The following is a 10,025-nucleotide window of genomic DNA, read 5'->3' as shown; positions in this document are numbered from 1 at the left end:
CCTTGTGTCTTATGTCTACATGTAAGAAAGCCCCTCACTGACTCAACTTCCCATTCAATTTAAAATAACATGATGCAATATATCCCATCCATGGTCAGTATATAAATGGATAAGAGAGTCTGGAACCCATACTCAAGTGCTCTCATAGCCAAAGTGTGCATTAAAGTCTTAACCACAATCACACAAGGCATAAATAACTAAGAGGCACAAGCTTAAGGGAAGCTGGGGTCACCATCTTTGTCTTGCCTTGGATTGGATGGATGAAGAAAAGAGGTTAAGGACACAAAGGGTTGAAGAAGGCAGGCAGGGTGGCTGTGTGTGATGGTTACAGGATATAAATTAGCATATTAGAGACGGGAACAGATAGCCATAAAGTCTGGAAGCAGAAGAGAGCCCTGATTATGTCACTGATTAACTTCTGCAAAGATTTTAGAATTCAGTGCAAGAGGACACAAGCTGAGAGCTCACATAGCTCTTAGCAACAGGTGTTTACATTTAATCAAGGTACTTTAATTTGGTTTAAGTTTTGTCCATCTTCATGGAGGAGCAAATTCTGGTGTTCTCTTTGGTTCATGGGATCTTTGTATTCTTCTTTCAGCATTTGAGTAAAGAAACAGGGCAAATGCCAATCTGACGAATATTGCCAATGCACTTATACTGGCATTTGCCTCCTCTCATTAGAAATTTACTGGATTGTTGATTTTTTTAGCTAAACGCTGAAAGATAAGTAAGAAAAACACATTAGAAATGGAAGTGCCAGGTCAGAAATACATACCAGTGTGTTCTTATGATGAGTAGATCATAAGCAGCAGGCTTTCCCCCCAAACAGGGATGTCTATTTTAGCAGGGCTCAATCCAATTCTTGATAGAGACTGCCACTGTTGCAGTGTAGAGGGGGTGCTGGGTTTTCCTAGGACTCAAATGCTCCACCCATGACTGATTGGAGTTTTCAGGACTAGCAGGCAGGAGGGCAGGAAAGATTCTCTGTGAGTCCCTAACTGCTTCTCAGCAGCCCTGCCTTTGCTTTTCTACACACAAGACCCTTGTTCTAGTATCTGAAACAGACATTGTGACTGTCCACATGAATGTGCATCTGTGCACACACATAGAGAAACCAGAGGTTGGCCTAAGACATGTTCATCAATTCCTCTCTACCTCATTGTTTGAGACAGAGTATCTCACTGAACCTGAAACCAGTGGGATTGGCTGGCTGGCTCTCCTGTGTGCCTCTTGAATCTTACTACTAGCATTACAGATGTGCACCAGAGGCTCTCTCTGCTTCTACATGGATACCAGATCTTCATGCTTGCACAAGTGCATTTAATCACTGAGCCATCTTCCTATTTTTAACTAAGGTATTTTAACTTCCAGGTACCTATTTTAAACTAAGTATTGAACCTAAATCTCTGGAAATAGGACTTGCTTAAGGATAACTTGATTCCTAAATAACTTACAATTGAAACCTAAAGAAAAAAATGAGGGGCATCTGGGTTCTTTCCAGCTTCTGGCTATTATAAATAAGGCTGCTATGAACATAGTGGAGCATGTGTCCTTCTTACCGGCTGGGACATATTCTGGATATATGCCCAGGAGAGGTATTGCAGGATCCTCCGGTAGTACTATGTCCACTTTTCTGAGGAAATGCCAGACTGATTTCCAGAGTGATTATACAAGCTTGCAATCCCACCAACAATGGAGGAGTGTTCCTCTTTCTCCACATCCACGCCAGCATCTGCTGTCACGTGAATTTTTTGATCTTAGCCATTCTGACTGGTGTGAGGTGGAATCTCAGGGTTGTTTTGATTTGCATTTCCCTGATGATTAAGGATGTTGAACATTTTTTTCAGGTGCCCCTCAACAGAGGAATGGATGCGGAAAATGTGGTACATTTACACAATGGAGTACTACTCAGCTATTAAAAAGAATGAATTTATGAAATTCCTAGGCAAATGGATGGACCTGGAGGACATCATCCTGAGTGAGGTAACACATTCACAAAGGAACTCACAAAATATGTTCTCACTGATAAGTGGATATTAGCCCAAAACCTAGGATACCCAAGATATAAGATACAATTTCCTAAACACATGAAACTCAAGAAAAATGAAGACTGAAGTGTGGATACTATGCCCCTCCTTAGAAGTGGGAACAAAACATCCATGGAAGGAGTTACAGAGACAAAGTTTGGAGCTGAGATGAAAGGATGGACCATGTAGAGACTGCCATATCCAGGGATCCACCCCATAATCAGCATCCAAACGCTGACACCATTGCATACACTAGCAAGATTTTATCGAAAGGACCCAGATGTAGCTGTCTCTTGTGAGACTATGCCGGGGCCTAGCAAACACAGAAGTGGATGCTCACAGTCAGCTAATGGATGGATAACAGGGCTCCCAATGGAGGAGCTAGAGAAAGTACCCAAGGAGCTAAAGGGATCTGCAACCCTATAGGTGGAACAACATTATGAACTAACCAGTATCCCGGAGCTCTTGACTCTAGCTGCATATGTATCAAAAGATGGCCTAGTCGGCCATCACTGGAAAGAGAGGCCCATTGGACACGCAAACTTTATATGCCCCAGTACAGGGTAACGCCAGGGCCAAAAAGGGGGAGTGGGTGGGTAGGGGAGTGGGGGTGGGTGGGTATGGGGGACTTTTGGTATAGCATTGGAAATGTAAATGAGCTAAATACCTAATAAAAAATGGAAAAAATAATAATAAAATAAAAAAAAAAGAATTGGGAACAAAACACCCATGTAAGGAGTTACAGAGACAAAATTTGGAGCTGTGATGAAAGGATGGACCATCTATTGATTGCCATATCCAGGGATCCATCCCATAATCAGCTTCCAAACGCTGACACCATTGCATGCACTAGCAAGATTTTGCTGAAAGGACCCTGATATAGCTGTCTCTTGTGAGGCTACGCCAGGGCCTAGCAAACACAGAAGTGGATGCTCACAGTCAGCTATTGGATGGATCACAGGGCCCCCAATGGAGGAGCTAGAGAAAGTACCCAAGGAGCAAAAGGGAAGTGCAACCCTATAGGTGGAACAACATTATGAACTAACCAGTACCCCGGAGCACTTGTCTCTAGCTGCATATGTATCGAAAGATGGCCTAATCGGCCATCACTGGAAAGAAAGGCCCATTGGAATTGCAAACTTTATATGCCCCAGTACAGGGGAATGCCAGGGCCAAAAAGGGGGAGTGGGTGGGTAGGGGAGTGGGGGGGTGGGTATGGGGGACATTTGGGATAGCATTCGAAATGTAAATGAGGAAGATACCTAATAAAAAATTTTTTAAAAAAGAAGGTCTTAGGTGAGTGTAAGGCTAGCTTAGTTGATTGGATTATTGCTAAGAGGTAGACAGTGGTCTCATTAACCTTCTCCTGAGTAATTAGTAGACAATTGTCTCTAGTCAGAGCTCCAGCAGGGCCCTGAGTGGCTGAAATAATCTTGTACTTTCTTAAGTAGAAGTAATACAACTGGATAAATGAAGCTTATGTCTTTTTCTTGGGGGTTGCCATATTACCTTTGTGCTGAGAAGTTTGATGGCTTTAGTTTAAGTTCAAATAAAAATAAATAAATAAATAAACCTCATTAAAAAAAAGAAGAAGAAGAAAAAAAGAAAAAAATGAACTTTTTTGATAGCTTCCAATGTTTGAGATTAAGTCTTAAAGTTATCCTTCACTTTTCCACCTTCCCTGCTTATTTACATTCATATAAATGTCAGACAGAGTTAATATGTATATATCTCATGGAACACAGATTCTCCTCTGTAAACCAGAACCCAGCAACAAAATGAAAGAAATTACATATACACAGATCCATATATGTACACATAATTTAAAAGAATATAAATTATATATTTTCCACAAAATACAGTTTAGGCAGAGTTTGAGAAGCTGTGTTTCATAGCCTCCCTGAGCTCTGAGCCTGATTACCCCTGTAGACAGTGAGTGTTTAACCATAGGGGTAGGGTTTCAGGAAGTTCTCAGATAGAGGATGGGATGATTATTCTGAAGGATTCTCTAGAGTAAGCAGAGAATCTACACCTTAAATATAAAGATAAAAAATGAATACCATTTTTTTCAGATAAGAATCCAAAATTCTTCATGTTATTATATTTACACTACCTTTAAGAGACTGGTTTCATTATCTTAAGCTTAGCAGCAGGAGTGAGGAAATGGAAGTCAAGGACTGCATTCTGTAGACTCAGAATGAGTCTACCTTAGGCTCCTTCAAGGCAAAAAGATGTATTCTTAGTTCATGTTAGCAGTTACACAATACACATTGTCTGAAATGAGCTTGGAAGAAAGAAAGAAAAAGAGGGAAGGTAATAACTATAGAAGAGGAAAAGCATGAGAGACTTACACAGAGACAGAGAGGTGACTACATAACAGAAAGACAAGCATAAGCATATACAGAAAGACTGACTGACATGAACTCACAGAAAAACAGAAAGAGACATACATCTATGGAGAGATGGAGCCAAAGGCACACACAGAAAAAGAGACAGACACACACACACACACACACACACACACACACACACACACACACACACACACACACTGTAGGGAGCTATCTCTTTTTACCTTGGAACCACCCTACTCCCTGACTCACTTGCAAGTGGACACAGCAGCACCAGGAGAAATGCAAAAAGAAGGTAATGGATCCTCATGACTGAAGCCTGGTGAGGTGCAGAGGTGCACAGGGACTTGAGCTCAGTGCCTTATATTAGTGCCAGGTGCTGCCACCTCGGTAGGATTCTACATTGACTTGAATCCAAGGATTTACAATTATGAAACACAGAGCACCTTATCTCTCTTGTCAAAATGGCCCTTTGAGAGCAAACTTAGCTTCTCTTATGTAAATGTGGGTAGTTCCAGATGATTTCCTCCTGCACTGCTGACCATGAGCAGATTCCTGCCCCACTTATTAGGTGGGAGGGATCCATGCTGTCCTGGGACAGATTTACAGATTACAATTTGCACTTACTTGCCTATAACTCAGACATTTGACTTGGTCATCTCAGAGTCTGGCAACAGGATTAGGCCTCATTGGGGACTCATTTCACCTAGATTCATTTTGGCTGCTGAATGCAACAGATGTGACTCAAGTCAAGGTTCCCCAAGCTTTTCCAAGTCAGAACCTGAGCCTAGTCTCATAGATTTCTCCAAGTTACTGCTCAGTTATGGAGTTCATTTGCTACTAAAAACCCCCAGCAACTCACCATACACCCAATGTATGGACATGGAGTCAGATAGGTGTGCTGTTTACTCTCTCAGAGAAAGCAAGGAGTAGGTAACAGGTTACCAGAACACAGGATCCCATTCCTACCTAGAACAAACCAGCAAGTAGCTGGTTCTAGCTACCAGGTGATGAGCAACTCTTGGGACTTTCTAGCCTTTGGGTCTGTGGTCCTCCAGTTTCTGAAACAATGTATATATCAGAGGTGATGTGTCAAGTTACCTTTTTGATCATATCATGAGAATTCATGAGAGTGGGATTCAAGACCTTCCCACCACCTTCCTGTTGTTCTTGATGGGACCTGTTCTGAGGGAGGTCATGTGGCTCATCTCAGAGTGATGTCTTTTTTTATAGTTCATTATCCAGCTGCTCATTTTTATACTTCAAAACCATTGAGAAGAAACAGGGCATAACATATGCCAAGAGCTGAGAGATCAGGATTTTTCGAAGGGAAAACAAAGAATCAGAAATGTTTTCTCCCTACAGAAAGATTAAACAAATAACCAGATGAGCAGAAATCTATAATGCATAAATAGTTTCGACAAAGGTTATTGTATGGAGTTCCCAGCAAAGAGATTTCAGGCTGGAGAATGAAGAGTTTAGATCCACACTAGAATGCCTCACTCCAACTTCTGTGCTGTGAAAACCCACGATATTGGGCTTGGTGGACATATTTTTAAGCTGCCATTCAAAAGAGATTTAAAAGAAAATCAGACATAGTAAGTATTCATATTTGTGGACTATTGTGTACTATCTTAGTATATAAATACAGTAAGCAAGCATCAATACAGGATAATTAATATATCTATCACTTCAAATTGAATAATTTTACTATACTAAGAGTAGCTTCAATCTCCTCTCATTAGCTTCAGTAATACAAGAGAAGCCAGACATAATTCTTTATTAAAAAAAAAAAAAAAAAAACTACCTTCCCTCTATTTTCCTTACCCCTACCTTTCTGTGTTCCTTATTAGCCTACTCTGCAATTTGAGGCTTTCTTAAAAGTAGCTGATGATTGATTTATAGTAATGGTTTGCTCCAAAGAGGTAATGTTACATGTCTGTCTGAGATTGCAGGATTGCCACATGCCATTTGATCCATCTTCGGACTGTTTTCCCTGTGCAATGCAGGCACGAATTGAAAAGGTATGCTTACTCATCCCAAACACTAAGCAGAGACAAAAACATAATGTGGAAAAAACTAAACTAAACTAAGCTAAAATAAAATAAAATAAAATAAAATAAAATAAAATAAAATAAAATAAAATAAATGTTGGGGCCGGCCAGCTGCTCACATGTCCAGGTTTGAGCCTGGAAGGCATCTTGGAATCTGGAAGAAAAGAGGGAGCCTAGGCGGGTTGAGAAATAATGGAACCAAGACATGCTAGTCTGTTCATGGTTCAGATTTTTAATGACAGACACGCTTTATTAAAGGCCATTCCACGACAATTCATCCTTGGAGCCTGGAACCAGCTGCAGGTGATGACATGCAGGATAGGGCATAGTCTCCAGAAGAGCTCTGAGGCCTCTCAGCAGGTAGCAGTATCTTGACAGTGGCAGTGGCAGAACAATAGAGTGATCTAGGCAGGAAGGTTCCACCCTAGATAATCTCCTTAGTGGCAGCAAGGTCAAGTTCTGGCTTAGCCTGCTTCAGGCTTATGGGAAGCTACAAATAAAATAAAATAAATAAAATAAAATAAAATAAAATAAAATAAAATAAAATAAAATAAAATGAACAGTGTGGAAAGATCATTGTCTGCAAATGCTCAGCCTAAATTAATGAACTCACTCTGCATTTGCATAATTTTCTCACTTTCCACAGTGAAAAGCAAATGTGTTCATTTTCTATCAATGTGGCCAAATACTTTTGACAAATCAACCTTTTTGGAATAAAAGTTATTTTGATTCATGCCTTAGAGACTCAATCCATGGTCAGTGGACAACACTGCTTTGTGGTCTGACACAAGCCAGGACATAAATGGCAAGGAGCATGTGGTGAGGTAAAGTCAGTCACCTTCTGATAACCAGGAAGCAGAAGGGAGGGGTCTGGTCTGCCAAGACCCATTGCTGTGCTCTGTGTCCAAACCTAACTCACTAAAACTAGGGCGATTTGCAGAATGTCCAACCATCTTCCAGAGGAGTCACAGACTAACCAAGACTTTAGCACTTATCTTCTTGAGGACAGTTAGGATCTCAGCCAAGCCAGGTTAGGCAGTGAATATTTCCAGTGGAGTGCTGCTAGGTGTATGTCAACTCTTCAGCTCAGTGGTACATTGTTATGTGTGTACCCTCTGCCCCAGTGTTGCCTTGATGCATGTGTGTGTTCCCCAAGAGTAGTGGGCTGCTCTGTGTGCACCTCAGCTCCAGTGTGTGTGTGTATGTGTATGTGTGTTTGTGTGTATATGTATGTGTATGTGTGTGTATATGTATGGATGTGTATGTGTGTGTGTATGTTTGTATTTGTATGTGTATGTGTATGTGTATGTGTATGTGTATGTGTATGTGTATGTGTATGTGTATGTGTGTGTATGTGTGTGTATGGATGGATGTGTATGTGTGTGTATATGTATGTGAATGTCTGTATGTGTGTGTACATGTATATGTATATGTGTGTGTATGTGTATGTGTGTGTATGAGTATGTGTGTGTATCTGTATTTGTATGTGTATATGAATATGTGTGTATGTGTCTATGTGTGTATGTATGTCTGTATGTGTGTATGTCTATGTGTGTATGTATATGCATGTATGTGTATGTGTATATGTGTATGGATGTGTATATGTGTATGTGTGTATATGTATGTGTGTACTTGTGTATATATATGTGTGTGTGTGTAGGTGTGTGTGTGTTTACCCTCCAGCTGCAGTGGTGCTTTCCTATGTCTTCACACCTTGTTTTCCATGGTGCTCGGCCCTGTGTGCAGCCCCAGCTCTGGTTCTTTCAGAAAACCAAAGGGTCCTGTCATTTTTAGAAGTACAAAGCTATTTCGCATTTTATTGCTTTTATCTATTTTACCTATGCTTACAAAAGTTGGACCTTCAAAAAAAGCCATTAAATTCTTTTCTCAGGTGAGGAAAAATGCTAAAAAACCCTTGCAAGTCCTGCCATCCTCTAAAGACCCAGAATGATGCTTCAATTGCTTCAGGAAACTTTATCTCATTCCTGAAACAGTCAGCAGTGACTTTGAGCATCAGCTAAACAACAAGTTTATAATAGATAAAGGTGTGGATTGTTAAAAATAATTCTTTGAGACAGGGTCTGATGAATCCATGATCAAAATGAAGTGTATGGGTTTGTAGTGCAATCAAAACGTCAAATGCTATCCTTGAATAAAAAACAAATGCTTCATTTATTTTTGGATATTTTAAATCACTTTCATATTTGTATATGTGTGTTATACATCATTTGTTTTTATGTGTGATTACATATGTGTGAAGACTGAACCTACAGGGTTCTCTTCAATCACTACTTTATTTTTAAGTTTAGTAGTAGTAGTAGTAGTAGTAGTAGTAGTAGTAGTAGTAGTAGTAGTAGAAGTAGTAGTAGTGTTTGGTGTTTTTCTAGTATGTACTGTATATAGGCTTGACATGAAGGTGTATATACAAAAGAAGGTACTGAATCCTCTGGAACTGGAGTTACAGAAGGTGATGAGATGCTACTTAGGTACTGGGAATCTAAGCAGGTCCTCCAGATCTTTCATTGAGTCTGTGATCGTGCATTTGGTCTGGCAGGCTGGCTAGTGAGTTTGAAGATCCACGAGTCTCCATCCCATCCCCCAGGGCTAGGAGTACAGACGTGCTATGATCCTTGGTTTATTACATGGGTGCTCTGAATCAAACTCAGATCTGTAAGCTTGCACAGCACACACTTATGGACAGTGCCCTGGCTTCAGACTCCGACTTTAAATTTAAAGATATACTGTATTATGGTATGTATCTTCAGCCAACATTCTTTTATTACATGTCAACCATTTGACAAAAACTCTTTTTATCAGTTGTGTCTATCCAGGTGAGTTATCTTTTCTCTGGAGTTTCATTTCTTCTTTCAGATAGAGAATTCTGAAAATCTAAAGTATTGTGCTGGAGTTGAATTATTCTCATGAATATAAATTGTATGCACATTAACTGAAAAGCCCCGTCCAAGCCAGATGGGGAGACCATCATACTGTAAAAGCCCCAGTGGGAAGGTCAGGACTAGGACAGACTCTGAACTTTTGCTTTACTAACCATAACCTTTTTTTTCTTAACCCTGCTCTTCTTTCTTATTGCTTTCAATAAGGCCTTTTTGTCCATAAGGTCCTTTTGTCTTATATCTACATGTAACAAAGCCTCCCACTGACTCAACTTGGCCATTCAATTTAAAATAACATGATGCGATATATCCCATCATTGGTCAGTACATAAATGAACAAGAGACTCTGGAACCCACACTCAAGAGCTTTCATAGCCAAAGAGTATATTAAAGTCTTAGCCACAAACACACAAGGCATAAATGACTAAGAGGCACAAGCTAAAGAGTAGCTGGAGTCTCCATCTTTGCCTTTCTTTCAGATTGGATGGATGAAGCAGAGGTTAAGGAGGCAAAGGGATGAAGAAGGCAGGTAGGATGGCTGTGTGTGCTGTCTACAGGAAATCAGTTAGCATATCAGAGACTGGAACAGATATCCATAAAGTCCAGAAACATAAGAGAGCCCTGCTTGTGTCACTGATTGACATCTACAAGTATTTTAGAATTCAGCCCATGAGAAAACAAACTGTGAGCTCACACAGC

General features: G+C 40.3%; 1 pseudogene across 1 annotated transcript; it reads right to left on the bottom strand.

Annotated features, from left to right (window-relative positions):
• Positions 1–570: 570 nt before the first annotated feature.
• On the bottom strand, positions 571–4,688 carry Defa-ps13 (defensin, alpha, pseudogene 13; annotated as a pseudogene). Its single transcript, NR_002881.2, has 2 exons — positions 4,631–4,688; positions 571–716 (listed from the first exon to the last, which is right to left on the bottom strand). The product of NR_002881.2 is annotated as a defensin, alpha, pseudogene 13 (transcript).
• Positions 4,689–10,025: the final 5,337 nt, after the last annotated feature.

This window comes from Mus musculus, chromosome 8 (genome assembly GCF_000001635.26).
Source record: "Mus musculus strain C57BL/6J chromosome 8, GRCm38.p6 C57BL/6J".
In the NCBI taxonomy this organism is placed as follows: Eukaryota; Metazoa; Chordata; class Mammalia; order Rodentia; family Muridae; genus Mus; species Mus musculus.
Note: the sequence above shows the minus strand (reverse complement) of the source record. Positions and strands in the feature narration are given on the sequence as shown.